At 50.5% G+C, this 14,864-nt stretch overlaps 1 protein-coding gene and 1 long non-coding RNA gene across 2 annotated transcripts in view; both read right to left on the bottom strand.

Annotated features, from left to right (window-relative positions):
- ZHX2 (zinc fingers and homeoboxes 2) overlaps nt 1-8,965 on the bottom strand; it is a 173,396-nt gene extending 164,431 nt beyond the window's left edge. The window contains exon 1 of the mRNA XM_060128335.1: nt 8,464-8,965. The gene's annotated coding sequence lies outside the window, so the exon portion shown is untranslated. The remainder of the gene's footprint in view (nt 1-8,463) is intronic.
- LOC132508262 (uncharacterized) lies at nt 3,543-5,565 on the bottom strand. The gene is made up of 3 exons (XR_009536498.1): nt 5,347-5,565; nt 3,729-3,897; nt 3,543-3,566 (listed from the first exon to the last, which is right to left on the bottom strand). It is a non-coding gene; the product is annotated as an uncharacterized LOC132508262 (long non-coding RNA).
- Nucleotides 8,966-14,864: the final 5,899 nt, after the last annotated feature.

The raw sequence follows: 14,864 nt of genomic DNA, 5'->3' as shown, positions 1-14,864 counted from the left end.
CGCTGGAGCTGCAGGTGCAGAGGGTAGGAGAAGCTGCATGTGCCCCTGCCTTAGGAGCATCAGGTGTGGTGTAGGATTGCCTGACTTGCAGAGACCTTGGACAAAGGGCTTCCCCACTCTGTGCTTCTTCATCTGTGAAATTGGGATAACAGAGTCCTCATAGCTCCTAGAAGCGCTGTGAGCTAACCCACAAAAGGCACTCAGCTTTGCGCCTGTGATGTCAGAAAGCTAAGCGCCAAATGACCGTGAACTTCCTGAGAGCAGGGACGTTCTTTTCTTCCTCTGGTAGGTGCTCAGTGAGTGTGTGCTGATTGGACAGAAAAACAGAAGGGGGGAGGGAAGGTACTGTGATGGGGCTGGCTGGTCAGGGGAGTCCGAAGGAGACAGAGGGCCTTGAGTTAGATTGTACAGAAGAGGGAAAGCCATACACTGCCATACGATCCTGTAACCTGAGGCCAATTCCCTTATTGCTCTGAGCCTCAGTTCCCCTAAGCTTGATGAGGCGATCCCTCAACTTTCTTCCTGCTAGAACACTCCTTGAGCCTATTAATGCACCATTAATAATCAATTAATAATTATTATAATTAATAATAATTAATAATAATGCTATTATTCTCATCCCCCCAACATCCCCCTCCGGGGACGCCAGAGGACATTAGACTTTCTACCTGCAGACCCATAAATCCCATTTCTAAAAGTGCCGAAGTCAGGCCATGTCCCATTTCAGTGTCGACTCCTGCCCTCTGTCTTTGGAGGGTCTACCATTAACCCACCAGTGATCCAGACCGTTTCTACTCTTCAGCTCCGTGGGCCCAGGAACCTTTGCTCTTGGAAACAATGTGAAGTCTTCCAGCTCTCCTGAGCTGTGTGGCTCTGGTAGAAATTCACTGCCTGCTCGGAATCAATTAAATTCCAGGCCGTTCTACAGGATAACGCGATCTTGGCACTCCGTTAGGGCAGGTTAGGTGAGGCCCTGTTCCTCTCCGCTCCTGCCTGGAGCCACCAGAATCCCTTCCCCTCGATTTCTTGGCCGGCGGGGGTGGGGGTGGGGCAGTCTCTTCTTCCAGCTTCTAGCTGTGAGTCCATATCTCCCCTCCTCCAGCCTCTGTCATTCTGGCCTTTCCTTACCCCCTCTGGGCCACCACCCACCCTAAACACCTTGGCCGTGACATCCAGCTCTGACCAGGCTGGGTACAAGTCCCTTAAAGGTGCTGTTTCCAAAAAGACAAGAGTGCAATGCAAAGCAAAATAGTTTCTAAAAGTCCTCCTGCACAGGCCAGGGAGGTTCCGTGGGGGCTCCGGGTACACACAGGGGCTAAGGGAGCCTGAGATGGCTTTTTCGTTCGAGCAGTTCGGCCCAGTCTCATATTTTGAAAACAGCGGGAAAAGTAATGCCAGCTGAAAGGAGTTTTCTGTGTGCTAGTTAACTAAATGGCCCTGCAGCTGGAGAGAAGCACGGGCAGACGTGTAACGATTCAAGGGCTCCCAGTTAACAATGATCCTCTTTTATCGTATAAAGACAGCGACGCAGCCATTCTCCTCCCTCCCAATGCCGGCTCTCTCTACCTGCTTCCCCCACTGGCTGGCATGGCTGTTCAGCGTCCGGAAAGTAGCACCCGGCTTCTCCTCCCACCGTCTCCAACTCTGCAGCTTTCAGCCCACTGGGATTCCTTTTCTCGCTGGAGCCAGGGAGGAGAGGGTGGAGAGGGTGCCGTGCTCCCTAGAGAATGTTCTGGTAGAGACACTGATAGAGGCTGTCTTGGGGGTGGGGTGTGGGGGCTAAGGATAACAGGCACAGATCTGTTTTGACTAAAGGCACGAACACACGCACGCAAGCCTGTGTGCACTCACCCCTACACTCCTTTAGCAGAAAAGCTGTCAGACTGTCCAGAAGCTCATTCTAAAAGTGTCCCTTCTCCCGCCATTCTTCTTCCAGGCTGGGGTGGAGCTGGCCTCCAGAACACTTCAGAAAGACCTGGCGATGACCAAGGGCTTTAGAATCAGCCTGATGTGAGTTAGAATCTTGGCGACCTTCTCTCTGTGACCTTGAGCAAGCATCTGAGCGCTCTGGCCTCCTGTCTTTAACATGGGGCCCCGCCACAGCTCTCAATGTGTTCCTCAGGGTCACACTGAAGGACGCAGTAGAGAGCGAGCATTCGGCAGGGCGCCTGGCACAGGGTAGGTGCCCAGTTGTTGGAAGTTGTTGCTGCCCCGAGGATGGCGGCTCTGTGTTTGTGGTGTGTCTGGGTGTGCAGGGAGATCTGTATTCATTCCATCTCATCAGCCAGAGTGGACAAGGCTGGGGTCTGTGGCAGGGCGGAGATGGCGGTCGGGGGGGGGACACAAATGTCAGCCCTGCTGAGGAGTGTTTTCCTTGAGGCTTTCTGCGACACGGATTTAAACCGTCACGTTGGCCCAGCCCAGGCGTGCGCGCATGCGGCCTCCTCCTTGTAGATTCTGGTCCTTCCTTGGTTTTCTGCAGATGTTTTGGAGCCCAGAAGCTGCAGCTGCAGGCATCCAACCAGCCCAGAAGATCTCATTCATCTTTTTCTCTCTACCCTTCCTGACAGCAGGCTCCTTCTTTCTCCCACAGAGTCTGTTCTGGGCCCCCGACAGGGAGGATTCCCTCCCAGAGAAAGAGCTAATTCAGTTCGGCCACCCTCCAATGCCCCAGAGACACAGGAATCCACTCCCTGCCTGGGGCTTGACGGCAAATGGTTCGCAGGATTGGGCTGGTTTCCCCCTGCCTGGTGAACCCAGAGTGGCTTTAAACCCAGGACAGTAAACCCAGCACACGCTTCCCATTTTTCCATCCCAAGCAAGCCTGTGCACCCCTAAAATATACTCTGAACCTCTTAGAACCGAAGTCAGTGAATGCCTGGGTCACACTCCTTAAGATCGATCCCCCATGAATCAAGAGCACAAGCGTTTCATTCACTGCAGGTTTTATGTGGTAAATACTGTTGCAGTGAAACATTGTGTAATACGATTTAATCTCTACTAAGTGTTTCTAGCACTAGGGGACCGGAGCTGGGCAGAAAGAGGAAGAAAGTGTGCAGAACTGTGGCTCTTAACACGTAAATTGTTCACCAGGGGGTAAGGAGAGGTGTCAGCAAGAAAACCGACTCTGGTCTTTTTTTTGACTCCATTTTAAAGTTTGGGTGGAACGTGATGGACCGTTGCCAAGACTGTTTATCTCCTTGGGGGCTTGTTACATGTGCATATGTGTGAGACACACACACACACACACACACACACACACACACACACCATTGCCAATCAATCCCTCTTAAGTGCATGACTTCAAGCATAGGAAGAGGAAACAGATTGGGGGTGGATGCTCTTAAAATCCCAACCTGTTCGATGTAGGGTAGGGGCGAGGAATCCAGAGGACTTTCTTTTTTTCAACTACAAATGAAACTACCTTGTCAATGCCAAAAACAATGCCCACTTTATTGTCTACCACAGGGGTATGTGAGCAGCTAAGCATCCTTTCAGAACTGCGCTGTCTGGATTTGACCATGACACAGCACATTACAGTACCTGAAGACTGCACCAGGGTCCCCCTGTGATATTCAGGAAGAGATTTCCATGTCAGTAGTTGCTCAGACTTGCCACAAATGAGCATATATGTGTATGGAGGAGGGGGGGTAGGGAGGAGAATTGCAATGAGATGGGGACAGTTGGGGTCTCGAAATCTATGATAAGAATCCGTGCATGTTAATTACCTCAAGGAAAGAAGAAAGTCACATCCTAGAGGTGGCGGCAGTGATTATGATGGCAGAGGAGATGATGGAGATAACAGGTAACGTTCACTGAGAATAACCCGCGTGTTAGGCGCTGTGCTAAGCTCTTTTATAAATCTCTTCTTAAGCTTCACAACAACCCAGAAGGCAGCTGCTGGAAGAATCTCCATTTTAGAGATGAGGAAACTGAGGTTTAAAGAGGTATGTAATAGCCCCAAATCATAAAGCTATTACTTGAGCAGAGAATCAGGGCTGTTGGTCCTTGCTGGAGGAATCCAGAGTGGGGAACCTGACCGGAGGCCCTCTGAGGCCCTCTGATAGCATCCCCTCCTTTAAAAGCAAAACTGAAGGGTCACGGCCAAAATTATTCTGCTGATGAGTGGTGGAGTTGCAGGTGGGGCCTGGGGAGTCCGAGGGTCAGGAAAAAAGCAAGCGTCACGTCTGGGGAGTAAACTGGTACCCTTCCCAGTGTATCCAGTTCCACTCACTGAGTTACTGCACAAGGAGAGCTAGTTACTTCCTGGTGACAGCCGACTGACATCAGGTTAATTTTGGATTCCTATTGGCAGGACCTAAAAGAAAATCTCCCTCACTTTCTTAGTGTGCTGTCTTCTTTTTGCCCCAAGGCAGAACTGGTCCCCTGGTCTGAAACTTTCCAGAACTCATTTTAGTTCAAATAAGAACCAAGCTGATTCATCTCCATCAGGCACACGGCTGTCAGTCTTACCTTCCAAACACCTGACGCTCCCTCCTCAGAAGCCTGCCATGGCTCCCCAGTACCTACAGATTAACAGCCAACCTCCTCTACGTCCATCCCCAAGTGTGGCGGCATCTCTTTGCACAACCTTCCCTGCATCCCCCTCTCCATCTCCCCAGAATACACACAGCTCTCAGGACGCAGTTTTAACTTCATCAGGAGTAACCTCCTCTTCTCATCTGAGGCCACTAACGCCTTATCTGCCAACGCAACAACCGTTTCTCCATTCACCCCTTCTGCCTTACATGCTGAACCCCAGTTTGCTCGTGGCAGTGACGTGCCTAACTAAAAACACGGCATTGCCCCTTCCTGGTAGGGTTGGGTGGCCATGTGGCACAGTTCTGGTTGAGCTACGGGCAGAAGTCCCTGAGAGGGGTGTCCCTCTCCAAATGTAACAGTAAAGCCACACTAGGTAAATGCTCTTCGTGCCTCACTCATCCTACTTCCCCTTTCCTGGTGTGCAGGTGTGAGGCCTGGAGATGCAGTGGCCACCTTCCTACCACGAGGTGACAGACCTGGGGCCAAAGGCCTATACTCTACGGGTGGCAGAGTAGAAAGACAGAGCCTGGGTCCCCAGTGGTACAGCTGAGGCATGGTCCCACCCACTTTCTTGTTGTCTGACACAAATAAGCCCCCATCTGGTTAAGTCACCGGTGGGCAGGATTTCTGTTGCTAACAGGTGAGTTCAATGATACCCAACACACCGCCAGACATTGTTCTTCCTCAGTCATGGGTCAGTTCTGATGCTACCCCCTCTGGGAAATCCTCCATGGGTCCCTCAGAACACAAGAACTGCACCCTTCATTGTACTTCCACACTAGTTACTTTTCTCAATTCTAGTACCTATTTAATCCTGCTTTATTTGGCCTGCTGGCTGCTCAAATTCCTAGAGGGTAAGGGGTCTTGGTCTCACTGACGTCTCCATAGTGTCTGGGGCAGTGCTTTGCGTCGAGGTTAGATAGATGTTCTATCTCAGCAGCACCTCTAGAACGTCTGGAGCAGTGCATTGTCTGCAAACGTGGAGTGTGCGTGTTCTGGGGTCTGGCACTCTGCTTGCTAGCTGTTTGGTCTTGGGCAAGTTAGAGGACCTCTCCGTGCCCGTTTCCTCATCTATAAAAAGGAGAGGATGACAGTACTTTACCCCGCACGGTTGTCACGAAGACAAAATAGTTTAATCCTAAGCACTTAGAATGGTCTCTGGCATATAAAATTGCTTAATGACTCTAGGCTTTTATTAGTGTGATGAATATTACAGTTGCGGAATGAACAAATAAATCAACACACAGCTGCTAAATAAATGAATTAAGAGGTGAAAACTAGGAAAATTCCTGAGTTCGGACCACTGGGCCATGGTCACTGTTCCCTCTTTTCTGCCTTCACTTTTCATTCTAACTACAACTTCCCATATCTGGGGAGCTGCTATACTGGAGTGTTGTAAGGCTTGGCTTCAAACATGGAATTTGATTTTTGCCCTGCGGCTTTGGGTCAGTTTGTTTCACCTCTCTGAGCTTAAGTTTCTTCCCCACTAAGCTTGGGATAATAATAGTATTTATCTCATAGGGTTACGGTGAGAATTAAATGATAAAGCATGTAAAATATACAGCATTATGCCCGGCACACTGAAACAGTGTCAGCCATTGTCATCAAACACCGTCATTACTGTTTTTGTCAAATGCATGGCATCCCACTGAATCAATGGTCCTGATGTGGATGGGACGCTTGGGGTGGGGTCGCCTTTTGGCATGTCGAGGTACACTGCATTTACATTGGGAGAATACTTTTCTTGAGTGCCAACGAACATTTGTGGCATTTTGATTATTTTCCTTTAAACGGGGATTAGCTAATATATCCGATTTACCCCAGAACGCTGGCCTCCAAATTTTCCCCTTAAAAGCTGTTAACTTCAAGTGGGTCCTTAGTTGACACCAAACCTGGCCGCAAGGTACGCGTGCACATGAGAACAATCGCAAAGCAGGGTGTTTAAACAGCAATGATATTCCCACAGATCGCGGATCCAGTCATTGTCGGTGACACATTTCAATCTTACTTGTAGATTTCCCGCCTTTGGCCTTAAAAGAAGATGTGTATACAGCTTGATATAACTTTCCCTTTAAACTGAAACCGTTATGTTAGCCCCATTCAAGCACTTGGCGGCTCCATTAATCTATTTTTACCATTAAACGTGCCATTTTACAAGATATTTATCCCACTTGGTTGTCATCCAAATGCTTTTTGACATCACTGCCCCGGGACTCAAGTTCTTTAACTGCCCTCATAAATAGAAAATCCCCTTTTGACGGAAATCTTGAAGAGCTCTCTGAACCTCACTCTTCACTTCAACAGGCATTAATTTCTGCTCTACATAAAGGAGAGTGTGTGTGTGAGTGTGTGTGTGTGTGTGTGTTTGTGTGTGTTTTAAGAGGGTAACTGTGGGAGGTCTGAGCGACCCAAGGGATGAAGGGGAGGGATGCCCGCTCCCCAAATCCTGCCCAGCTGGGCCTGCCTCAGACTTGGGGAGCTGCTAACTTGGAGGCAGAAGGCGATCATCAGGGAGCAGGTAGGACAGAACTCTAGGGCCTGAAGAGACTTGGAGATCCCTGGGGCCCAAGCTGGGCAGCGACACTTTCAAAGGGGAGGGGTCCAGGGAAAGTCATTATTTCCTCACCTTCCTCCTCCCTCACCTCCCAGACAAACAAAAGGCCATCGCGGCAATAGCTGAAGGCAGAGACCCCACTGGCTTTGAAGCCGATCCATCAGGTGGAAGCCTGAGCAAATCACAACTTGGCTTCCCCGGCAAGTTTTCTCCGCAGCCTAACACACCACCCTCCTCCTCCCGGTCGTGCGCCGCCGCCTCCCGAGCTCCGCACAGCGACGAGGCCGAGGGGACGGTGCTGTGATGCTCATTGGTTTCCAACTTTCCGCTCCTTTTCCAGCCTCCTGCAAAGCGGCTGGGAAAGGGGCAAGTTTGCAAAGGCGAAGATACCAAGTCCTGGGGACGCCACAAAGGAGCCGCAACACCAACAAAGATGAACCTCTCGTGGGGCAGACGAAAAGCGCCAGCTGCCGTTCCGGGGGGCGATCGTGGGCTTGGGCGGGCTGCGGGCGCGGGCCCGCGGGCGGCGGGCAGCCGGGCCCGGGGGTCCCCAGGGTCCCCCGCCGCCCCTCCCCACGCGGGTTTCCCGGCACCTGAGCGGGGCGTGGGGACAGCGCCGCACTCCGGCCCGGCCCCCGGCAGGTAGCTCGGGCGGCCGCCCGCCCGCGCCGCGCGCCTGCTGCCTGCAGCCACCAGGAGCGCGGAGAGGAGAGGCAGCCTCAACCCACGGCGTCATGCTTCCTGCCACCACATTACGGCGAATCGTCACCGGGAGAGGGGAGAAGAGGGGAGAGCGGGGGAGGGAGGGGAGCACACACACGCAGCCCCCCGGCTGCCAAACCCCGCGGAGCCGGGGCCACGTCCCGGTGGAGTCCCCGCGGGACCGGCCCCGTTCGCACAAAGCGCCGCAGTTTGGCCAAGAAGGGAGGGAGCCGGCCACGAAATAAATAAATAAAAACAGAGTCGGGTCTACGTAACGCCCTGTCGAAAGCGGACGCCATATTTTTTTGTGGCTTATGTCGACATAGGGAAACGTAGACATGTTTTTCCTCCTCCTCCTCCTTCTCGGTCTGCCTCCCATTGATCCAAACTTGTAATCAAAACTCTTTAAAAAAAATCTCCCCCACCTCTGGATCCTCTGATCTCCTCCTACCCGCAAAAAGAGCCTGCACCCTCCCTCCCGCCCCCCCCCCCCCTTCCAATCGCAAACCCGGCCAAGTCCCATTAACAACACATTTTCGGGAGCCGCGGCGGCGGCTGCGGCAGCGGTGGGAAAGTTGGGCTGGAGTGGCCGGTGCCCGGCGTGCGGGGCTTGGGGCCGGCGGCGCCGGGCGGGGGGTGCTCCGCGCCGGGGCGAAGTTTCTTACCTGCGCCGGGGCTGGGAACGCGGAGACCCGGGCTGGGAACGCGGAGACGCTGCACGGGCGTTCCAAAATGGAACTCTGCTGGCTCCCCCCACCTACTCCCCACTCCCCACCGGGCGCCCGGCTCGGGCTCCGTGGGAAAGAGGGGGAAAGCCAGCCTGCCAGACAGACAGACAGAAGAAGCCCCCGTTCGGAGAACAGTGGCCAAAATTTTTAGAAAGAAAGAAAAAAAAAAAAAAGAAGGAAAAAAAAAGGGGAAAAAAATGTCTCGATCAGTGGGGAATCTACGCCAAAACCCACATGATCTGTAACGTCAGCATGCGTATTTGCATACGATACCACCACCCGAGCTGCCACCCGGTCTCGGGTTCCGCAGAAAGTTACAAAGTGAAATTCAGCCCCCTCCGGAGACGCCGGCGAAATGTCATTTTCAGGCGGGAGCCGGGGGGGAAGCCAGCCCTAAAGACGCTGGTTACTAGCCAAGGTTGGGGGGAGGGCAGTAAATTAACTTAAAAGTCTGAGCCCAGTAACGGACTCGGTGGAATTTCTGCGAGGGGCGGAGGGGGAGGCGCGAGCGAGATCATTGAATATTAAGCAGGACCCGGCGCGGCGGCCGCGGCCGAACCCTCCCGCTGCAATACCCATTTTCTTTATGAAAAGTTCAAGGTGTCACTGATGAGCTCAACAAACTGTTGATCTTGACCACGTGGAGTGGCGGACGGAGGGACCGCGGGGCTCGGCTGCTCGCCCTGAACCGGCGGCACCCGGGATCCCGCGTTCCTGCCGCAGCCCAAGGGGCAGCGCGAGGGTGGGGCTGCCGCGCGCCCCCGGCTCTGCCTGCTTTCTCCCGCCTTCGGACTCAAAGAAATAATAATAACTTAAAAAAAAATTTTTTTTTAAGTGAGACACATTTAACTCCTGGAATAGTAATGAGAGGGCTTGGGGTAGGGAGGGTAAGAAAGAGCCCCTCACTTATATAACGAGTCGAAATTAGATGACTTTTGCTGGAGAGATTCTGAGATTTCCGCTTGCGCCAGGTCTGAGGTTGGTTCAACATCCTCAAACTTTTCCCCTAAGAGCCAATAAACAAACAGACGCCCCGGGAGCTGACTTCAACTCTTGTCGGGCCAGCTTTCGCAGGGATTCTCAGACTTCGAGAAATGCACACCCCTGCGGCGCTCGCAGGGAAGTCCCTCGGAAGCGAGGCGGGTCTCTTTCGGAATTGGAACTCCGGCGTTCCTGGCGGGAGGGCATCCCTAACCGCCGCCGCCCCCCGGATCCCCTCCGGCGCCTGAGAGCAAAGGCGAGTCAGGATCTCGCCGCTCTTCGCCTGCGGCCTCTGCAACAGTGAGCTTGCGTTTGGGGCGCGGCGTTCCTGCAACAGCGCTCAGCTGCGGAGCTCTAAGGGATCTGGGATTCAGGGGACGCTTTGGAATCTCACGGAAAGCAACCTGTCTGCGCCGCCCGCTCCTGCCCGGATGGACCAGTTTCTCCTCCGTGGGCATCTCGGCGCGTTAGCATCTCCCAGGTGTGAGCTGAGCGCGAGCGCGCACGAGCCAAGCGGGGACAAGGGGATACTGTCTGGGGTCCACTTTTGACGTCCGAGCGCGGCGAGGAGACAACGGGAGCCTGGGGCTGGGAGGCTCAGCGGAGTCCCCGCCTGCCCTGAAGATGAGCAGGGGCGGAGTGTCGGGGCTTCCCGGCCGGCCTTTGCTCCGGGGAATTAGAACGAACTCTAGCGGCGGCTTGCGACTCGGCTCTGGGCGCGAGGGCAGCAACAGGTGGCTGTGTACGGCGGAGTGGCTGGAGGCGAGGACAGGGACTGGGGTGAAAACGGCTGGCTCTGGGGCTGACTGCGAGGCCAACGCACCTGGAGACCTTTTGGCCTTTTCCTAGGATGAGGAGGAGAAAGTAGCTACAAAGTTTTTCTAGGGTCTCTCCTAGGGCTCCAATTTCTCTAACAGAACCCCTTCTTTGCGTCCCCAGAAATTTCTGCAATAAAAATAGCTCATATGCAAAACTGTCTTACTGGCTTGCACCTGTTTGTTCCGTTACTGCTGATGTAGGGTTTGTTTGTTTGTTAGTTAACGGTGCATAAAACTAGGTCCTGGCCTTGGAGGGGGTCTCTCGGTAGGTGCTCTCCTACCTGAGAGGCGAACTGCCCTGGCCGGCCCTTAAAGGATTCCGTTAAGAACTTCCTGTATGACTAGGATCCAGTGAGCGCCGCATCTTTCTCAAACTCATTTGATACCTACCGTCTAAAATCCTCATCTACTTGCCATCAGTATCGGAATTTAGGGATGCCGATTTTTTGTTCTTCCCTCAAGGGTGTGTCTGAAGAGTGAAAGAAAAAGACCCCTCCCCCCGCAACTCTAATATTTTTATATCGCTTACTCTTGACTCTTGCAGGTCATCCCACCGTTTCCCCACCTTCCCTTGAAAGTAACTACGGTTCTTAGTTTGTTTCCATGGAAATTACTGAAACCTTAAGGAAGCTATTCCCGTTTTGAGGCGGCACCTCCTTTTGCTGGTCAACCACTCGGGAGGGGGTTCTATAAACCACCTTTCCTCCGCCTCCACCTCGGTACCGCCTTCTTCTGGCTGGGCCAGCGAGTAATAGGATGGAAGGGTCAGGGTTGAGCCAAGCAGGGTAAACCCTCGGGACTGCCCACTGAGTTCTCATGTCTTCAGGGCACTTGGATCTCAAGTGGGGGGCCTTTGATGACTTCAGTGTCTTTAAATTGTTCAAAGTTTAGCATGGGCTGAACCTTCACTATATAAACAAACAGGAGGGGATAAAACAAGGGTGACTTTTGCATCAAGTGCTATGATTTCAGTTTGCTTTATGTATAGGTGGAGTAGACAGACCCTTATCTTAATCTTTTTTTTTTTTTACTAAAGTATAGTTGACTTACAACATTGTATTAGTCTCAAGTGTACAGTACTTAATCTTTACAATAACCCTAACAGGCAACGATTCTCCAAGTGTTTTGTCTTAGGTCCCTTTAGACTCCTAAAATTATTGAGGACCCCGAGTAGCTTTTGTTTACACGAGTTACATACATCTTGATATTTACCATGTTAGAAATTGAACTGAAAAAGAAAATGGAAGCACAGGAATTTACAAACACACTTTCCGTTAGTCATGGGAGCAATGATACTATGACATGTCACGTAGCCTCTGGAAAGCTACTGTATACTTGAGAAAAAATTAAAATGACAAGGACACGTAATGTTTTAGCCCTATCACCAAAGTAAATTTTACCTTGAAGAGCCCTGGAAGGGTCTTGGGGGCCCTTGGGGGGTCCAGGATCCCTGGATAATATTTTGAGAAACACTGTTATGCTAAGTTATTGTTTTGTGCAATTTACAGGTGAGGAAGCCAAGCTTCTTAGAAATGTAGTAAGTCGCCCAGGGCAATGCAGGGAGCAAGGATTTAAACTGGGTTCTTCAGAGGCCAGAGCCAGATTTCTTAATGATTGTACAATTCTGCCTTTTATTAACAACCCAAGCTCCACCCTCAACCTAGAACAGCCTCTAGGGCTTCCCAAGACTACTTTTTATTAATAGCAATTACCTTTTGAGCCTTTATTATGTGCCAGCCCTTCTTCCCCATTATCTTGTCAAATGCTTACAACCACCTTCCCCGCGGGTATTGTTTCTCCCATTTTACAGATGACAAAACTGCAGTTCAGAGAGGTTAAGAAGCTTCTTCAAAGTTGCTCAGCCAATAAGGAGAAGAATCTGGATTCAAATCTTTGTCTGGTGGCTTCAAAACCAAGGAAAGACAGGAGTCTATCACAGTGATTTATAGAGGCCTAGCGAGGAGGAAACGACTTCTGTTCGTGATTTGGTGAGCACGAGGCCTGGCTAAAAGTCTTGAAAATTTAGAAATATCAGGAGGAGAAGAAATAAAAAGCAGCATTGCCCTGATGGGGCCCCTAATCTAATGACAACAAATCCACACTGGCGTGTAAACTCAAAAGAGACGTAGGGGAGCAGCAAAGATTTGGAATTGAGATGGGAATTGTGGGGTCATCCCACCCAGCTATCTGATCCCTGCATGCACATGCTAGATAAGTATTTTTCTAAATGAATGAGAAAAGAAAACACAAAACACAGGGAAGCAAGCTAGAAAAAGAAAGCGTCAGCAGTCCAACCAGGTACTGCTTATAATTTTGGTATGGGTCTTTCCACAAGTTACATTTATTTACTTTTTCTGCTATAAGACTCTTAAGAGAAATGAAAACTATTACATATCAATTTACCAACTGTAGCATGGAATGGCCACTACTGACGTGTCTTACAACAAAGCGAGACAGAGGATGACCTTTCAGAACATTCAGATTGCTTTACTCAATACCTGCAAGTGAAAGGAAGTGTGCTAGACAGAGGCTGTCTCCTTCCATGTCTGCATCCCCCCCCTCGCCCCCCGCCATGGCGTGAGAATAAAACGTCACATGCCCCGAGATCAACCCCATGGCACCGGTAGCATCGGAGCTGGGACTTGATGTTTGCAAGTTTACAGCGGGAGCTTGGCTTGGCAGTGATTGATTCTGCTTGGAGGGTAGAGCTAAACATTTACCAAATGGGGAAAACTCAGAACTTATTATTGGTTTGATGTTGCAGTCTGGTTTAGTCCTTGTATCATCTCTGTAAGGAAAGCAGAACTGGTACTATTGTTCCCATTTTACAGAGAAGGTTATCGAGGCTTATAAAGGTTACAGTCATTAGTTCAAGTTCACAAACTAAATTCTGAACCACTGTATAAATCTGTCTTGTAACTGCAAGACCAATGCTATTTCTGTGCCCCTTCTTCTTCATTTGCTATTTTACCGAAAGGGGTCTAGACGTGCCTCCTATCAGATGTTTTCTCTCCTTTCTTGCAGAACCTTGGAAGAGAATTATCACTCAACAAGGTCTTTTTATCATATGCCATTTTATATGTACTTATGCATTTATTTGGTTGTCTCCCCACTAGAATGTAAAGTTCCTGCAGCCAGGTACATTGTCTCATTCATTGCTGCTGTATCCCTATGTTTAAACCAACCTGGCGTATCACAGGTGCACCACAAATGATTGCTGAATGAATGAAGTGCGCTTCTCGTCAGGGCTTCTCCAGGTCTAGGGAGTCAATGCTTTTAAGAGTATACACATCTTCTGTTTACCTCAAATGACCTTAGCTAGGAACATCAGTTCCCGGGGTCAAGTCTTCAATTTCTATGATGCATAGGGTTTGTGTCTGGTGAGACACTGTGGGTGGTTAGTCCTCATATGAATTCCTAGCATGAGAAATGTTAGCAATGGAAAACGTTACGTCAAATGTTTTGAACCATCCAAGATTACTTCCTTATGATAAATTCCTTGATAACTAATCACTGGGTTGAATTATACACATAATTCTAGAGTGGAAACCCTTTGCAGTGAGTGAAAGCTTCAGGAGGCATGGTACCTGGTCTCGCAAGATGGCTGCAGTCAATCCTTTCCCTCACTGTATGAAAGAGACTTCGCCATTAAGAGGTGGCATTTATCTCCCCTCCCCTTGAATCTGAACTAGTCCTGTGATTGCTTTGTTGCTATGAAAGTGATATTCTTAGACATGTGTGCCCAGGCCTTAAGAGACTGGAATTTCCTGACTCCTTCCTCTTGGAATTCTGCTGCCATGTTGTGAGAAGCCCAAGCTTCTTGGGGAGGCCACATGGAGGAAAATCAAGATGCTACAGACAACAGCCCCAGCTGATTTCTGGCTGACTCCCAGTCAGGCTTTAGCCGTATGAGTGAGCCGTCTTGGGTGCTCCAAACTAATTCACCTCCCAGTTGACTGCAGCCCCAGCTGAGATCACATAGAGCAGAAGAGCCACTCAGTTTAACCCGGTCAACCCCCAGAATCACGAGTGATGATAATAAAATAATAGCTGTTCAACACCACCAAGTTTTAGGGTAGCTTATTACACAGCAATAGGTGACTGAAGTGGGAGGTATTTTCCTTGTGTTTTCATTTGCACATATATCTGAATATTCCAGATGAGCTTCCCACTGATCTCTGTGGGATATAGCATTCTGAGATCACAGAGAAAGCCAGACGAGGGGTGGAGGGACGGGTCCATGATGCCTGGGCTGGCCACTCCTCTGAGTCAAATGCTTTTCCTGATATCAGTTGTTTTTCACAAAACAGCTGAAGTTAGCCTAAGGACACCACACCCCCCGCACGCACACACATGCACAGGTCCCAGATCCGAAGCAGATGAATACTCTTATGTAATATTTACCAAGCACAGATACTCAGTAGGTGCTAGAGTTAAGTTCCTGTTTGGTGTTGCCAAAAACCGAGGTTTCCATTCTTCAGAGATACGCACTGTGATGGGAACTCCAAATGCCTACCACACACAAGGTCACCTATAAGA

The sequence above is a fragment of the Lagenorhynchus albirostris genome, chromosome 17, assembly GCF_949774975.1.
Source record: "Lagenorhynchus albirostris chromosome 17, mLagAlb1.1, whole genome shotgun sequence".
Taxonomy (NCBI): Eukaryota; Metazoa; Chordata; class Mammalia; order Artiodactyla; family Delphinidae; genus Lagenorhynchus; species Lagenorhynchus albirostris.
Note: the sequence above shows the minus strand (reverse complement) of the source record. Positions and strands in the feature narration are given on the sequence as shown.